The sequence below is a fragment of the Cupressus sempervirens genome, chromosome 10, assembly GCF_028749045.1.
Source record: "Cupressus sempervirens isolate cs-2001-9-10 chromosome 10, ASM2874904v1, whole genome shotgun sequence".
In the NCBI taxonomy this organism is placed as follows: domain Eukaryota; kingdom Viridiplantae; phylum Streptophyta; class Pinopsida; order Cupressales; family Cupressaceae; genus Cupressus; species Cupressus sempervirens.
The window spans coordinates 243,183,029-243,198,685 of record NC_143127.1 but is presented as its reverse complement, the minus strand read 5'-3'; the positions used below and the strand labels follow the sequence as shown (position 1 = coordinate 243,198,685).

The window sequence follows — 15,657 nt, the reverse complement described above, 5'->3', positions numbered from 1 at the left end:
GATGTTATTGTAACAATCTAAAGGAAGCATTAAATAGTGAAAACTTCAATAACCACGATTTTGGTAGGGGGCTTACCATCACAATTTATTGCCATACAGTTTGGTAAATATATCCTCACCCTTGAATCAATGTGTTTTCAAATAGCAAAGTAACAAATTTGAATAAAGAAAAAGCAATCCCATGAACTTCTTTCTATACATTATAGTTTAGAAAGGTTTTGATGATACAAGTTATTTTTGCCATTCGCAGGCCTAGATGTTTCATTAAAACAATTTAATGGACTTTCAAAGGATAAAAAGTGATGGTTAATCTATTATTACCATGGTCTCCAGGAGACAAGGGTACTTGAAGACTGGTACCAGTACTAGCACAACTAATTTTAAAAAATTGGAGACAAGTACTTGGACACCATTTTGACTAATAGTGGAACTTTGAAAACAATAATAGTAAATTACAAAAATTAGTCATAAAGAACAGTAATCACTAAAGCAATTCTCTATACAAAAATCAGTCATGCAATAGTTTTATGCCCAAATGTATACACTGTCAGCAGACCTGATCACACTATTACTTTGCATGGATTTTTGTGGCATCAAGAACACCAGAATGAAACATTATGCAATCTTATTTTATTATTTATCTTCTATTTTCTCTTTTAATGAGTTTTTCCCTAGGTTTTCAGGCAGGGAGCATAAAATTTCAAAGACTCGGAGACTGCAGGAGACAACAGCCAATAGAACCCTGAGTCAGGAAGTTTTTGAATATCTCCAGTAGTGGAAACAAAACACATCTTTATCTCTCATGATGATTACAATGATGATTTGTAGTATCTGTTCATGTTACATTATTTTTAAATCGTGATTGCTTTTAAAAAAATAGATCTTCTCTCAAGACATGCTTTCAAAAAGAGTCTTGAAAGATCAAGATAAGATGGATGGAAATAAGAAGCATAAAGGAAACAAGAGAAAACACATTCAATACTAAGTAAACAAATTTATTTTTCTCTTTCAATAGATTTCAGATTTGAAATGTATATGAGTGCATGCACATTTTCCACATTTGATGTGATTTCATGGTAGAGAAATATTAGAAAGAAAACAGCATGTGTGATCATCACTAATCGGGGAAACATTTTGGGAAAAAAATGTTTGTGTGTGTGTGTGCTCATGCTTGTTCTACATAACAAGACAATCTTAAATCCAACATTAAATTTCATTGACAATTATTCTCTAAAGAAGCACTTGAACTTAATGCCTTGTCTGATTTCCTAGATAATGTGTATTTTCTCCTATAAAATTATTCTTCCATGCATCAAAAGAACTTTGAAACAGAGATTTTTTTGAAATATCTTGAGTTCATATTAAATATTATTTTTCCAAAGTACACAATAACAACTTCGTCGATGAATAATGTCAATGATGACATTCCATTTTTTAGGTTGCTTAAACAAATACTATGAAAACAAAACAATCAATCATCTGTGTTGTTCTCAAACTCCAAATCTTAATTAGCTTTCCTTGATGCAATAGTTCATCCTAACTACTAAATTCAAAATTGTAGACCTTATTTGTAGCCAAATTCAATCCTGCAAAATTCCAAGAATGTCATCCTCCCAATACAAATGATATCTAATTCCAACATTGACAACAAAAGATGACAATCGACATTAGAGAAATCTATACATGGGATAATTTGCAAATTTAGTGTCATTTCTTAGAACTTTTCTTACATAGTAAAATTTGTATATAAGACCAATGCACCCATTACACAAATCATGCTTTAAAACCATAAGAAAATAAACATTCAATGATGCAAAGTTACTCTTTGTCTCCTAGTTTGATTTCATTACCACCATATTCAGGTAGAAGAACATGATCATCTTCCTTAAAGCTATGAAGAATGGTGTTGCCTTCCTTACTGCGAGCCCCTGGTCCAACTGCTACAACCTTGCCAGAGTTCAACTAAACATAAAAAAATTCAAACCACTTAATCCCAAACCATAAATAGAAATATTAACAACACATTGCCTGTGTATAGACCACAATGTAGGTCTTTAAATAAAGTTTAAAGAGGAAAGGATTTGCTATGCATTCAAATTAATTCAACCTAAACGGAATGTGGAAGTCAATTATATTTTTACAATGCAAATATAAGACAATTCCATTTTAAGAATTTGTTTATATGTCAAGCTAAAATTATAAGATTATGAGCACATGAATCATCTATTTATTTCTATGATTACAATGAAAATAGGAGTATACATTACAATAACAGAAAAAAAAACCTACTAATTGTACAAATCTCAGTCATGTGCTAATGACCTTAATTGTTTTATGAAAGAGCTCTTAGTTTCATACATAAATCTGTGCTCACCAAAGCATTAAGAAACATAATTAGTTGAATAGAACTCGCATCTTATTCACATGGCAATCAACACACAAACACATAGCCTCAGTTGTCCTACTTAAAGGGTTTCACTAATCAAGCCAAAACAAAAACCTAACCATATAGACAAACCCTTCTCATATGTCAACTAGTTAAACAAGAAAGATAGTAATAAATAGAGATTCCAAGTGAATGCACATACCTTCATATTGCCAATGTAGGCACATGGTATTTCCATACTCTTGTCAATGTCTTCCTCCTGGTAAATCCCACATTCTATGAATTCGCTTCCCTCTTCATCAATTTTCTTAGATGATCCAATTTGATAGGATGATACCACATTTTTTTTTCCCAAAATCTAGGTAGGCAGCATTGTGACATTGACATCATTTACAGGCTCCAAGGTAGGAGAAGTTATCAAACAATCAACATACAAAACTAGGTCATCCACCATTTCCCTGGCACCCAGAGGTTTGGAATCCATAGGCTGAAGCCTAAACGTATCCAACATAGAAAAATAAATAGCTATGATCTTCTCCTTGTTTTAGAAAAATCCCTTACTCTTAGTAGAGCCACAATGAGAAAAGCCAGGTGAATTTGTCCTCACGGGAATGAAGTCCCAATTTTTCTTCTACCTATGCTCAGGAAACTTTGTCCTCACGGCAATGAAGTCCCAATTTTTCTCCCGCCTATGCTCATACTTTAGAATTGCTCACAAATTAATGAAAGTTTTTCTCTTTTACCCATGCACGTGAATGAATGAAATTTTTCTTTTTTCTTAATATGTAAGCTTTGTGTTGGTTGAAACACCCCTGTGTTGGTCAAAACTTCGACCAACACGGGGCTTACATGTAAAAAAAAGAAATTTTTTCCTTAACATTCCGACCAACCTAAACTTATTTAGTTGATGGTCAAAAATTTTGGTAGAAAAATGAGGTTAAATGTAGTAGTGAATGGGTAAGGAAGACCCTTGAAAGCTCAAGTCATGGTGATGAATAATTTGGCACCCATAATGGCGAGTTTGGTGGAATAACCATATCTAAATAAAGCATGTAAGGAGACAATTGGAATTGGGCATACAAGCTATCATACATCAGTTCTAGATATGTAAGGAAGTCCAAATCTACATACTAGATGCATTGGGACAAGTCATAGTTTAACCAAGTTAGATCTCAGTTATAACCAAGTTACTTAGACTTAACCAAGTTAAGTTGGGTTGAATGGTATTTATGAAGAAAAGGTAGTTTTACTTGAGCTTCTCTTATATTAGTTCATGCCGAGCAAGTTCGAAGAACTAACCAAGTTATGACAACTATTTTTGTATGATGCATTTATGGTGACTTAAATGTAATTTTTTTTCATAAAAGGTGAATCAAAGGTTTATTATTCACCATGAATTTCAATTTACAAAGCGATTTAGAGGCCTTGAATGATTTAGAGAAAAAAATTGTTGAAGCTAAGTCATGGCAAAGTTCATCTTCATCCACCGAGCATTATTGCAGCTTCATCAAGCACAAAGGTTAAGAAAGGTTCTAAAATATTGGTGAAGAACGTGGTCTACAAAGCACCTCAATTCAAGTTATACCCTATGATCATTGAAGAAAAGGACCCTATGGGAGCATACTCGTTAATTTCTTCAAAGGTACTCTTGATTCATGATATCCACACATTTTATCACTATTCTATTCAAGAATTGAGCACATTTGAGCTGAACTAGGTGTATGAAGCATTGTGTGAGGATGGAACCCTAAAACCTAAGCACAAATATCTAGAGTTCAAGAGTTTGACCCACATTCTCCATACTCTGGGGAATTTTCAAGTAAGGTGGATTAGGTATATTTTGAGTCATGTACATGACATGCAATTTTGGTTAGAGAAACTAGTGAAGATATCAAAGAAAATGGTACACTAAGTTATGAGGTATGCTATGCTCGACAAACCTAAGACTACCAAAACCCTAGCTCGAGGTGAGCTGGAAAAGAAGACCCTAGCTAAGTGGGATGGAAGAGGAATGAAGTTGAAAAATGTCATAGAAATAGAGATCAAGTCTTGTATTCATTTCATTGCACACAATATTTATAGTTCAAGTCAACAAAACAATGTATCTTGCAAGATAGTGCTTGGCATTCAAAGTGGTCAAGAACAATTTGTCATTTGACATCACCAAGTTGCAACTCATCTAATTGAGAAAGAATATTGAGAGCATCCAAGAATCAAAGACACATACATGTAAATTTTGGTTCAATCTTTATCTATTTATTCATTTATGTGAAAAAATTATTTCCATCAAAAGGAAATTTTGTATGGAAGAAGGAAACACCTATTCTATATCAGATCAATGGTTTCATTGATGAAATGGGTGAAAATTTTGAGAGCATCATGGATGTATAGTTTGAAAATTTTTAAGAAAGGATACATAATAGGTTTAGGATCCCTAAATAGTTAGTTGATGACTATGAAGAAGAAATATGCTTCCTAGTTGACTATGATAAAGTGCATGTTCAAGCAGTCAGACCTAGGATTGCATGGGTGAAACCTCTAGCATATGAGGTCAACATTGATGATACTAGAGACATCATTGAGGCTCTCATCAACAAGCCTACAGATCCTAAAGCTACCTATTTTGAAACTTATGAGGAAGAAAAAACTAGAGTCTCACTTGAGATTTAGATTCCTAAAATTTTGAAGAGAGGAAAGAAAAGGTTAGAAAAACTTGAGAAGAAATTTGCCAAATTTGATTCCCCTCGCATGCTTACTAAGGATAAAGGTAATAATGTAGAAGAGGAAGAAGAATAGAAAAGTTATCAAGAAGAAGAAGAGGTAGAGGAACCTACAAAGACTTGAGGGAAAAGTCACCATCAAGGAAATCAGAAAGGTCTTATACCCTTGTGATTATAGCCACCAAGCCTAGAAAGCCAAGAAAGAAATTGAGACTTGATGATGATGATGAAGATGAATATAACACTCGAATCATCTCTCTGAAGAATCCCTTGCCTACTTTTGAGAAACAACGAAAATCAGTAAGGGAAGGAAGTGAAATGTTGATGCAATGGGGTTTGGTGTAGTAAGTCTTAGATGACTAATTAGCCCTTAGATCCTCTTCACTAAAGGAATGTCCAACAAAAGTGGCTTTGACCCTACCAATGTGCTCAAGAACCAATCACAAGTGCTGAAATTATAATCTTAAGGTTATAACAACCTATCCCAAATAAGGAAATTCCAATCACAAGGAGAACCCCTTAATACAAGACAACATATCACAAATTGTCCTTACAAGCACAATGACAACTTTTGACACAAGACCCCAAAAACACACAATATGACTAGGGGTGACTCAAGGATGAAATTTTGGTCTATTGAGGTCCATTATAAGGTGGATTGAAGGTTAAAACCTTACTATGCAATGTTTAACCAAAAGTTATTTCACAAATCCACACTTTAGACTTGTATCCCTTAATTTTGAAAAAATAGACTTAACTTCAGAAATCTCCACATAACCCTATAATAAAATAATATATTTAGATACCCTTTTGGGGTTTATAAAACATGCCAAATCACCGAGACTAGAGGGTTCAAAAAAATTAAGTTTGACATAGTTTCTTCTTTAGGCGACTAGCCCTAATAGGCCTCCAAATACAAGGGAGGTACACTTTTTCAATGCCCAAACATCAAAATAACAATTGGATCATGAAGGGGAATATAATTTTTTTTATAAACCTGATTTTAGATCCTGATGACAACTTTGGAGTGAGTTATGGGAGATTTTGACCAACACTAGAAGCATGCACATGTGACTTACATGCCTAGGGCATCAAATTTCTCCTTTCCACCTGCACATTAAAACTTGAAACCAAAACCATCTAATGTACATGATCAACAATTGGATTTCACCAGAGGTTTTTAGATTCTCGTGGTGAAATCCCAAGATATGGCAAACTTTGCTTGAAACCCTAGGTATGACAACTTTTTAAAATAACTTCTACAAAAACCTCAATATCTTGAGTTAGGAGATTGATCAAGACTTCAAACCAAGTGCATTTGAGAGGTATTTCATGAAAAAATTCAAAAATATAGATTGAATGCCTTGGTGTGTATATAACCATCTATAAAATCTCTTACAACATAGAATTTGTAGGAAATCTGAGTTATTTTATTGATTCAAAGGCAAAAGTACATAGCGTTATCCTACCACCCTCCTACAATGGATTATATAGAAATAACCAATGGTGAAAATATCTTTTCAAACTATACTTGGCTATTGGGGATTGAAATTACAAAATATAAAACATTTTGCTAAAAATTTCTTGATAACATTTTAACAACTTTTGCAATTTGTGCAACTTTTGCAACTTTTTATCAAAACATGATCAAACTTCACCTAAATGATCCAACTAGGACCAAAACATGCTAAAACATTAAAATAAAAATCTATCCTAAGATTATAGGCTATTTAGAAACCTTTGACCATAGCTGACCAAGGGCTTATAATTGTGCCAAACTTAGAACTGAGCCTTACAAGTGGGTCCAAATGCATGGCGACTATTTCTAACCTATCCTATAGGTTCTTAGGACCTTGAATATTTCCTTGAAATTTATCAAGGTGCTTCATTTGTTGAGGGTGCTTCTACACCAAATAGTAGGATTCAATTTCTCCAAATAGGATTCCAGAAAGAAAGAGGAGCAAAAGCAAATTAAAGAGGCATTAGGGGAGAAAATGGTTAGATGGAAGTATGAACCCACTGAACTCAAAGGGCATGCTTCTGAAACCTTACTAAAATTTGTTTCTCACCATTTTGCAAATGTAGTCAAGAAAAAGAAGGAAATTAAACAACAAACTCTAACGAAGCTAATGCCAAACTTCTCTAAGAAGGAAATAGAGGAGGAAATGTCTAAATATGAAATCAATCAGACTCCTAGATTCAAATCATTTTAGATTTAGTCAAAAAAAATTGAGGATTTTGTACAATCCACATCTAATATGTGGAAAAATATTTTTGACCTAAAAAAAGAGGGAGACCTATCAGAGATTTAAACTATTGAAGAGTCTAATCTTGAGAAAATTGTAGTAGAGGTCATGGCATCTCGTCCAACCTCTCTAAATCAAGCTCTCTCTCCATCATGCTTAGAGTTAATCAAGGAAATACCTAAGATGTATTCTAAAGATTTGAACATAGTTCAATCTAGTGATAAAGAGAATAAATAAAATACTTCATCTACCCCAGTGGTAAATGATAAATAGGCACTGACTTGTCCAGGGGCAAGCCTAACTAAGCAAGAAGATAAGGAAGTCAAGCTTCAACTGAACATTCAAGAAAAGAGGGATTGAGGTAAGAGAAAATGAAGCATACCTTCATCCTCTACCAATGTCAAAGGTAAGGGAAATTGTTGATGATATTGACCTAGATGAAGAGAGTGTCATCCCAAATTGGGACCAATCTAATCTATCTGTCAAGAAAATGGACATATTGGGAGAACTATGGAAGAAAAGAGCCAAGCAATAGGTGCTAAGGGAAGAAAGGGATAGAAGCAAAGTCCTTGAGGATATCAAAGAATTTTTTTTGGATGCATTATCTATAGAGGCAAATTAAAAATCTCCCATCATTGAACAAGTAGTTTAAATTTTGCATAAGTTCAATAAAGATGCAAATGGATGGGACAAAATTCTAAAAAAAATTGAAAGGAAATTTGAATGCAAAGTTCTAGAAAATGTAGCACAGAAAATTGCCATTGACCAAGTAGAGATATCTACTCTTGTGGCTACACTAGAGAATGTTGTAAATAATGTTGTGTCCTTATTTGTAAAATTGAGTGATTCAATAATTTTCACCAAAAAAATCAAGGATAAACTGGCTAAAATTGATATGGACTTGAAGGATAGTGCTAGTCAGTTGACACTTAACCCAAGTTCTAGTTCAACTCATTTTGAAAAAATCAAATTTTTGATAGATCTTCAATCAGAACTTAAAGAGAAGAGGTCAGAATAAGAGCAACATTGATAGATTTTAGAGTATGATGCTTCCCATATGGATATTATGCAGAAGAGGATGAATCATGCAAAGACACTAGTTAAGGACTCAAACCTTTTAGTGGTGGAGCATATGATCGAGTTATTAGCTGATCTTTAGATAGATTTGTATGTCTTAAAGGAATTTCAAGATAACTAGGATGAGATCATGCCTTTGATTTTGAAGGTACATCATGATTTACTCTCTCATTTTGGCACAACCTTATAAATTTTGGCATTTGTAGCAAAAACAAGGGGGAAAGTATGTATATATGCATGTAAAGGGAAATATGTATAATATAAGAGGAAATATGTATAGCATAGGAGTTGTGTAAAAGATATGCAAAAAGAAGAAAAACAAAACTAGTTTTGAAAAAAATATATATATTAGTCATAACCGAGTTGTAGGTCCAAGCACATGGAAAGGGGCATTTTTTACTATAGATTTGAAGATCAAAGCTTTTTATAAGTTTTTTTCTCACTAATACCCAAGGGGGAGATTGTAGACCTTATGGCAAGACATATTGTCAATTAGTACTAAAACACTTAGTCATTTTGTATGGTTATACTATTGTCGAGTAGAGCCATGTAAACCATGTTAACAATGTTAACTAAGCTAGCAGTGAGTAGTGTCAACCAAGTTGTAGTATCAACCAAGAATTTGGCTTCAAGTAGTGTCTACCAAGCTACCCATGTTGACCAATTCATCTTCACTTGTCAAGTGATCAATGTGAACTAAATGTGTAGTGTTAATTGAATGCCACAGCTATTAAGTTACACTATGTTGACCATGTGTCAGCATGTCACCTGAGTGGATAATTGGACTCAAGTATCAATATTGAGCCAACTTGGTAAATTATTTTTTGAAACTATTATTTAGCCAACTTGTTAATGCAATTAATTTGGATGGATATAAATATAAGTTACTTTTATTGTCCAAACAAGACCAATAAATTGAAGAACATAACATCAAACAAAATATGAAAGAACAAAGTAATTAGAAGGCTACAAGTAGTGTACAGGAAAGGTAAAGACTTATCTATCACATTCAGGTGATCAATTTACATCAAAGGATTTTATTCAAAAAACCAAGTTACAAAGAAAAGTTCAATCCAAAGATTCATCCTAATAGGTGCATTAGTTAAATCCTCGAACCAGGTGGACCTAATAGTCCTTGCAAAAATCTCTTAACTGAGTACATAGTTTATTGTATTGTATAAATCCTTTCACAAGATGGACCTAATAGCTCTTACTCTTAACCAAGTAGATCACTAGAAGTAATTAATTATAAGAGTTAATAGGCCAACTTTATTGTTGTAGCAGTGAAGGATTGTGGATGTCATCCCCACCCTAGTTTTACCTTCTACTTGGAGGGTTTCTGGGTTACCAAATTCTATGTCAAAGTGTTATGGTGTTTTTACTCTATTATTTTATGTTCCATGAATGAAAAAACATTAGATAATATAATAAAGTGGGATTAAGTAAAAGAATTTTTAAGTGGTTCCTGATTCACCCCATGTCCCCTCTCTTAGTCACTTGGTCATCATTACATTTCCAACAACACCATCATAGTTTAAGCTATCATCAAACTAGGCATGCATTTGGTCACACCAATGAAGAGTTGCATCATGTTTCTTAGTAAGGGTCGAAATATTTCCCAAAATAGTACTGAGAGTGGATAGCATGGGAGATAATGCAAGGATATTGTTATAAGACTATTGGATACTCTTCAACTGATTTAGGTTTTCTTGTATTAAATTGTGAATATGTGGAGGGTTTTGCGAGGGTAACTCTTCATTTGGAGGTGGTTGTGGATTGTTTTGGGGATTAGCGTTTGGTAGGGGAGTGTTTGAAGGTTGGCTAGTGTTAGCCTTGTTGTTTATATTTAAAATAAACATATAATTATTATTTGAATGAATATTTTATAAACCAAAATTTAAAAAAAAAAACATTTTCATTAAAATAACCTAAATTTAAACAAAAATGAACGAAATGAAGTGAAAAAATAATAATTTAACTTATTCTAAGATGACAAAAATAAGCTTTTATTTTTTTGAAACCCATACATAGGTATCAAATATCCAATGTATTTGATACATGATAAATCAAGTACTTGATAAGATTAGTAAAGGTTTTTTTGCATTGATCTTATGATTGGGAGAAAAAAGTCAACACAAATTACAAAATACTTTTTGACATTTTTGAAACTAGTTTTTTTTGACATCGTCACTTTTTGTCCCACCATGATCCTGCACATACCCATATACATACATACATAATGTGTGTGTGTGTGTGTGTGTGTGTGTGTGTGTGTGTACATACATACATACATACATACATACATACATATATATATACATACATATATATATATATATATATATATATATATATACATATATATATATATATACATACACATATATATATACATACATATGTGTGTGTGTATATATATATATATATGTATGTATATATATGTATGTGTGTGTGTGTGTGTGTATATATATATATATGTATATGTATATATATATATATATATATATGTATATGTATATATATACATATACATACATACATGTATATATATATGCATATATGTATACATATATACATATATGTATACATACACACACACACACACACACACACACACACATATATATATATATGTACATGTGTGTGTGTGTGTGTATGTATATGTATATGTATATATATATCTACATATATACACATATACACAAATATAAAGATGAGTGTGTGTGTGTGTCTGTGTAAGTATATATATGTATACATACATGTATGTATGTATGTATGTCAAAGAAGTTCTAAGTCCATAAGAAAACAATTACTCTCTTAGTTAAAATATGAATCCCTTGAGATAGAGAGGAAATGGTTACCTATTGTAGTAATGATTTCTTCTTTCTTTGTCCTTACTTTCTTCATTTCTTCCTTGACTTGTTCTTGACCAACAATTCCTTTGCCTTTCCTATCCTTATTGGTAGAGAATTGATACACATAGTTGTATGTAGCATGTCCATACTTGTAAAAATATAACATGGCAAATATATTGGTCTCCAAGGTTCATAATTTATTCTAGTTTTCCGAAACTATAATTTAATGTTAGATATCTAGATTTTCCACATGTAAAGCACATAAGGATTGTTACCTTTCTCTTTCACATAGTTTAGGTCAATTTGTAGGATTTACTTAATGATGACTTTCTTATTCTAGATTTTTCATCCTTATGTCTATAATGATTGCATGTGTAATAGTAGCCTAAACAGATTTTCTCAAATAATCTATTGGTTGGTCTAGATTTGCACTTATAAGATCTATCCCATACTTATTGCAATGATAGAAGTAACCACTAAATGAGATGCCTCTTGGAATGATTACTTATTTTATTTTATAAATATTTGTCAAATGACCAATTTTTCCATAATTATAATAGGTAGGGTTATTAGGCTTCTTACCTTGCATGATAATATGATCTATGGGGTTTTGTATTTTTTGGTTAGTTCTAGATTTGGATGACTCTCAACTTCAAATTTGTTGTTGCTGGTGTATCCCAATATAGATCTGTCACCAATTTTTTCTTTGACTCTTTAATTATTCATCAATCTTTTGCATGCTCTATTAAAACCTTGTAAGCTTCATTGATTTCCTTGTCAACTTTTAGATTATTTTTTAGCTATTACTTTTCTTCTTTCAATATTTTGTTCTCTACCTATATTTGTGACTTCTCATAACCCATTCCTCTTACTTGTTCATTCATTGTGTGCATTTGTTGTTGTTGTCTTCATAAGATTGAATCTTTTATTCTAATTATTTCTTCACCATTCCCCTTTTCAGATTCAAGGACATATTTTGCACTTTTGGCTACTCTCATCTTCTAAAGTACTTCTTTCATTCTTAGGGTTTAATTTTATTTTTTCTCTTTTTACTTTGGTCAATTCTCTAATCAGTGCATCATCCTTGCTCAATAGATCTGGAATGACAATATTCTTTGGAATTAACACTTCCTTTAGATAGTTGTTCAATGTTATCTTGAATTATTTTCAGCTATTCTAATAGTTCCTTCCTTTTGGAAAATGAGGTCCTTAATTTGTCTTTTATATCTTGCATCTATTTGTTTGCAAGTTCTAGGGCTTCTTCCACTTACTTCTAATACCAATAACTTTCCATTATCCCAGATCTACTATCAAGCTGTTAAAATTTCCCTCTAGAGAACCAATAGTCTAATATCAATTATTTGAAAGATAGGTACTAAGAGGGGGGTGAATTAGTAATGAAAATTTATTTATCAATACAATCTTCTAACCTTTCAAACACTTCAATTGATAATCACAAACTATTCACTTGTTGTAATAAATTTGCAATGTAATAAAAATCGACACACATAACATCAAATTTTTGGTCATGGAAAAAATTCTTGGTTAGAGGGAAAAAAAATCATGGGGATGACAACCACAACTCATCACTCCAGTGATAAGGTTTCCCTATTAGTACAATGTTCTCACCTTTTGAGGTACTCACCATGTTAGGAGTGACTGATACTACCCTATTAAAAGTGTCTTTGGTCCTATTAAAGACTACCCTATTAGAGGATTTTATCCAACTATTAAAGTGTTCACATTGTTAGATGATTTACAAATAGTTTAATTACAAACCTCTAGTTCTGCTACGAACTACTTGATTAAGGGTTCTCACAAACTTGTTGAAAATTTTTAAGAATAAAAAAAAAAGGGTATGACCTATAATTGATTTCTCTAGAACCTTGTTAGATCCTTTAAAATCTCATTCTACTCCTTGTAACCTTCTATAAATGCTATGTGATCTTCTGTGTGATTGCTCCTCGATTATGTACTTAGTTCATTCACTCTCTACAAGTTTTAGCAACTCGTAATGAATCTTTGTGTTCTCCTTTTATTTTGATCTTTTCTCCACCTTCAAAAATTATATATTCCATAATTATGTTTGCTTGGATTCCTGTTGAACCTGTCTAGTTATCAAAATTTCCATAATATGTTTCATTATGTCAAATTGCATTCAATCTATTCTATCATTTTTGAGGTGGTAATAAACCTTATTTCCATTCATTAAACCTTCAATGAATTCATCACTTAAATCTCTTCACCAATCTCTATAAATCATTTTCTTTTATCCCTCAATTTGTATAACACATTTTATCTTTTTTCTAGATTCACTGTATCTCTCTCATTCATCATCCCATGTTCATTTCATCAAAAAAAAAAATTCCATTTACTTGCTTACTTCATTCTCTATTTACTAATAATAAATTATTTTCCTTTCTATTGATAAGACTTAGTTATAGTCTAGTTTACTAATTATACTTTGAGTATTGCCTTTATCAATATTGTTTAGTGTATCTATTTATTTCTATTCATTGATAAGTCTCTTTGAACTTAGCTATTGTCTTAGTTTTTTTACCTATTTTTCTATCTTCTTGATAATGATATTACTAGTTTAGTGATTTTCCAGCAATAACAAACATGATTAAAATCATCATCAATATACATATGTAAGATTTGTAATCAACACAATATATGGATTATGAGGAATTTGATGAGCCTAAGTGGCTCAAGATAGTCCTAAAAAGAATTTATGACTACTTATTTTTGATAGGAGCTAAACTCATGATGATAGTAAAGGAAATGATATATCTAGTGACTAGTCACTATATTAGATAATGTTGGTATAATCCTTGTTCCTACTAAGATGACCAAGAAGGATATAGATGAACTAACTAGGATATGAGAGCCATGACATTATCATGTATGCATGTTATTTCTAATTTGTTAGATATTTAAACTAAACAAGTAACCATTACACATTTTTAGTTTCTACTTTTACATTTAATTAATTGTTATTTATCCTAATATATTTTTTAACTTATATTTAGGCTATGAACCACAACTATATTTTCTAAACATTTGTACAATATGATTATTGAATTAAATTTTCTACAAATCAAATTTCATTAATACTAAAGGTTTTTATTTATTTCTAATAACAATTGTTCTCTTCTAATTTTGGGTCAACCCCCATTTTGGTTGCTTCTTAATTTCAAAACTAGAATAAAATAGAGATTAATGTCACAATAATTCATGGCATAGATAAGAGTTGGAGGAATCTCTCTAATGAGATCTAAATAACCCTAAAATTGAGGAATTAGTTAGTTCTACTCAAGCTTTAATTTATGGGTCTCACCAATCATGATATTAGACATGTAGACTTTTAGAAATTGACAATTTTGCTAAGTATATAGATTGAGAAATTAAATTAAATTAAAGTCTTAGAGAACAACAAATCCAACATTTGTAAACATTCTTTCACAAAATGTACATAAAATTAAATATATTACAGAGTTAATATACTTATGTCTATGACCTTTAATATACATGCCATGTAGTGCAACTTAGTATAAAACCCTATAGATTTCCCTTTAACACTTTTACACAATGAGAAATAGTGGATGGATTGTTGAATATCCTTCTTTATATTACAAACTAACGTTATTTTTTGATATGTATCTACTATATTTCATACATTCTTGTAAAATGCCATTTCAAAAGCAATAGATATAATTAATATCCGTATACAAAATATAATAGATGAATATTTTAGATAAAATGATTTTTATTGAATTCCTTTTAATTTATGTTGGAAATGATATCGTATCCTATGAGTGCAAACTAATATCTCAATTGTACATATATGACCACTAGGAAAATAAGTAAATTCAACTAAAATCCTAATTGAAGAGATGATTGCTTGAGTTCTATGTTACTTTTGGGTGTGCAATGGAATTTGAATTAATATATGTTTGATCAAGCATTAAAATGTAGAATCAATTATATTCAATAATTTAACAAAAAAAATAAAGAATAGAATGTTATCTCAATCAGCTATATCTAGAGATAAGAAATAGAAAGGACCCTTGATTTGTATATTGATGCCAAAATACTATAATTTTGTGTCAGTCACCTTAATATGGGTGCTAGTGATTAAGGAAAGAAGTAAAAACATAGTTAAGGTGTTTGGCATTAGACCTATCATTAAAAAGTTGAGCTAAAAATAGAGAAAAAAATTTGTTGGATAATTTAGTCCAATTATTTTAAATTATTACCAAGGAAATGAAACCTATCTAGCAATCTACCATGCGTAAATATAAAACACTCATTGTCACATGTCTAAATTCACACATTGAGAAACTTGGGAAGAAGGGTTATGTTTTGTATGA

The 15,657-nt window shown here is 31.5% G+C and overlaps 1 pseudogene; it reads right to left on the bottom strand.

Annotated features, from left to right (window-relative positions):
* Positions 1–2,594, bottom strand: part of LOC149533538 (uncharacterized) — a 16,758-nt pseudogene extending 14,164 nt beyond the window's left edge.
* Positions 2,595–15,657: the final 13,063 nt, after the last annotated feature.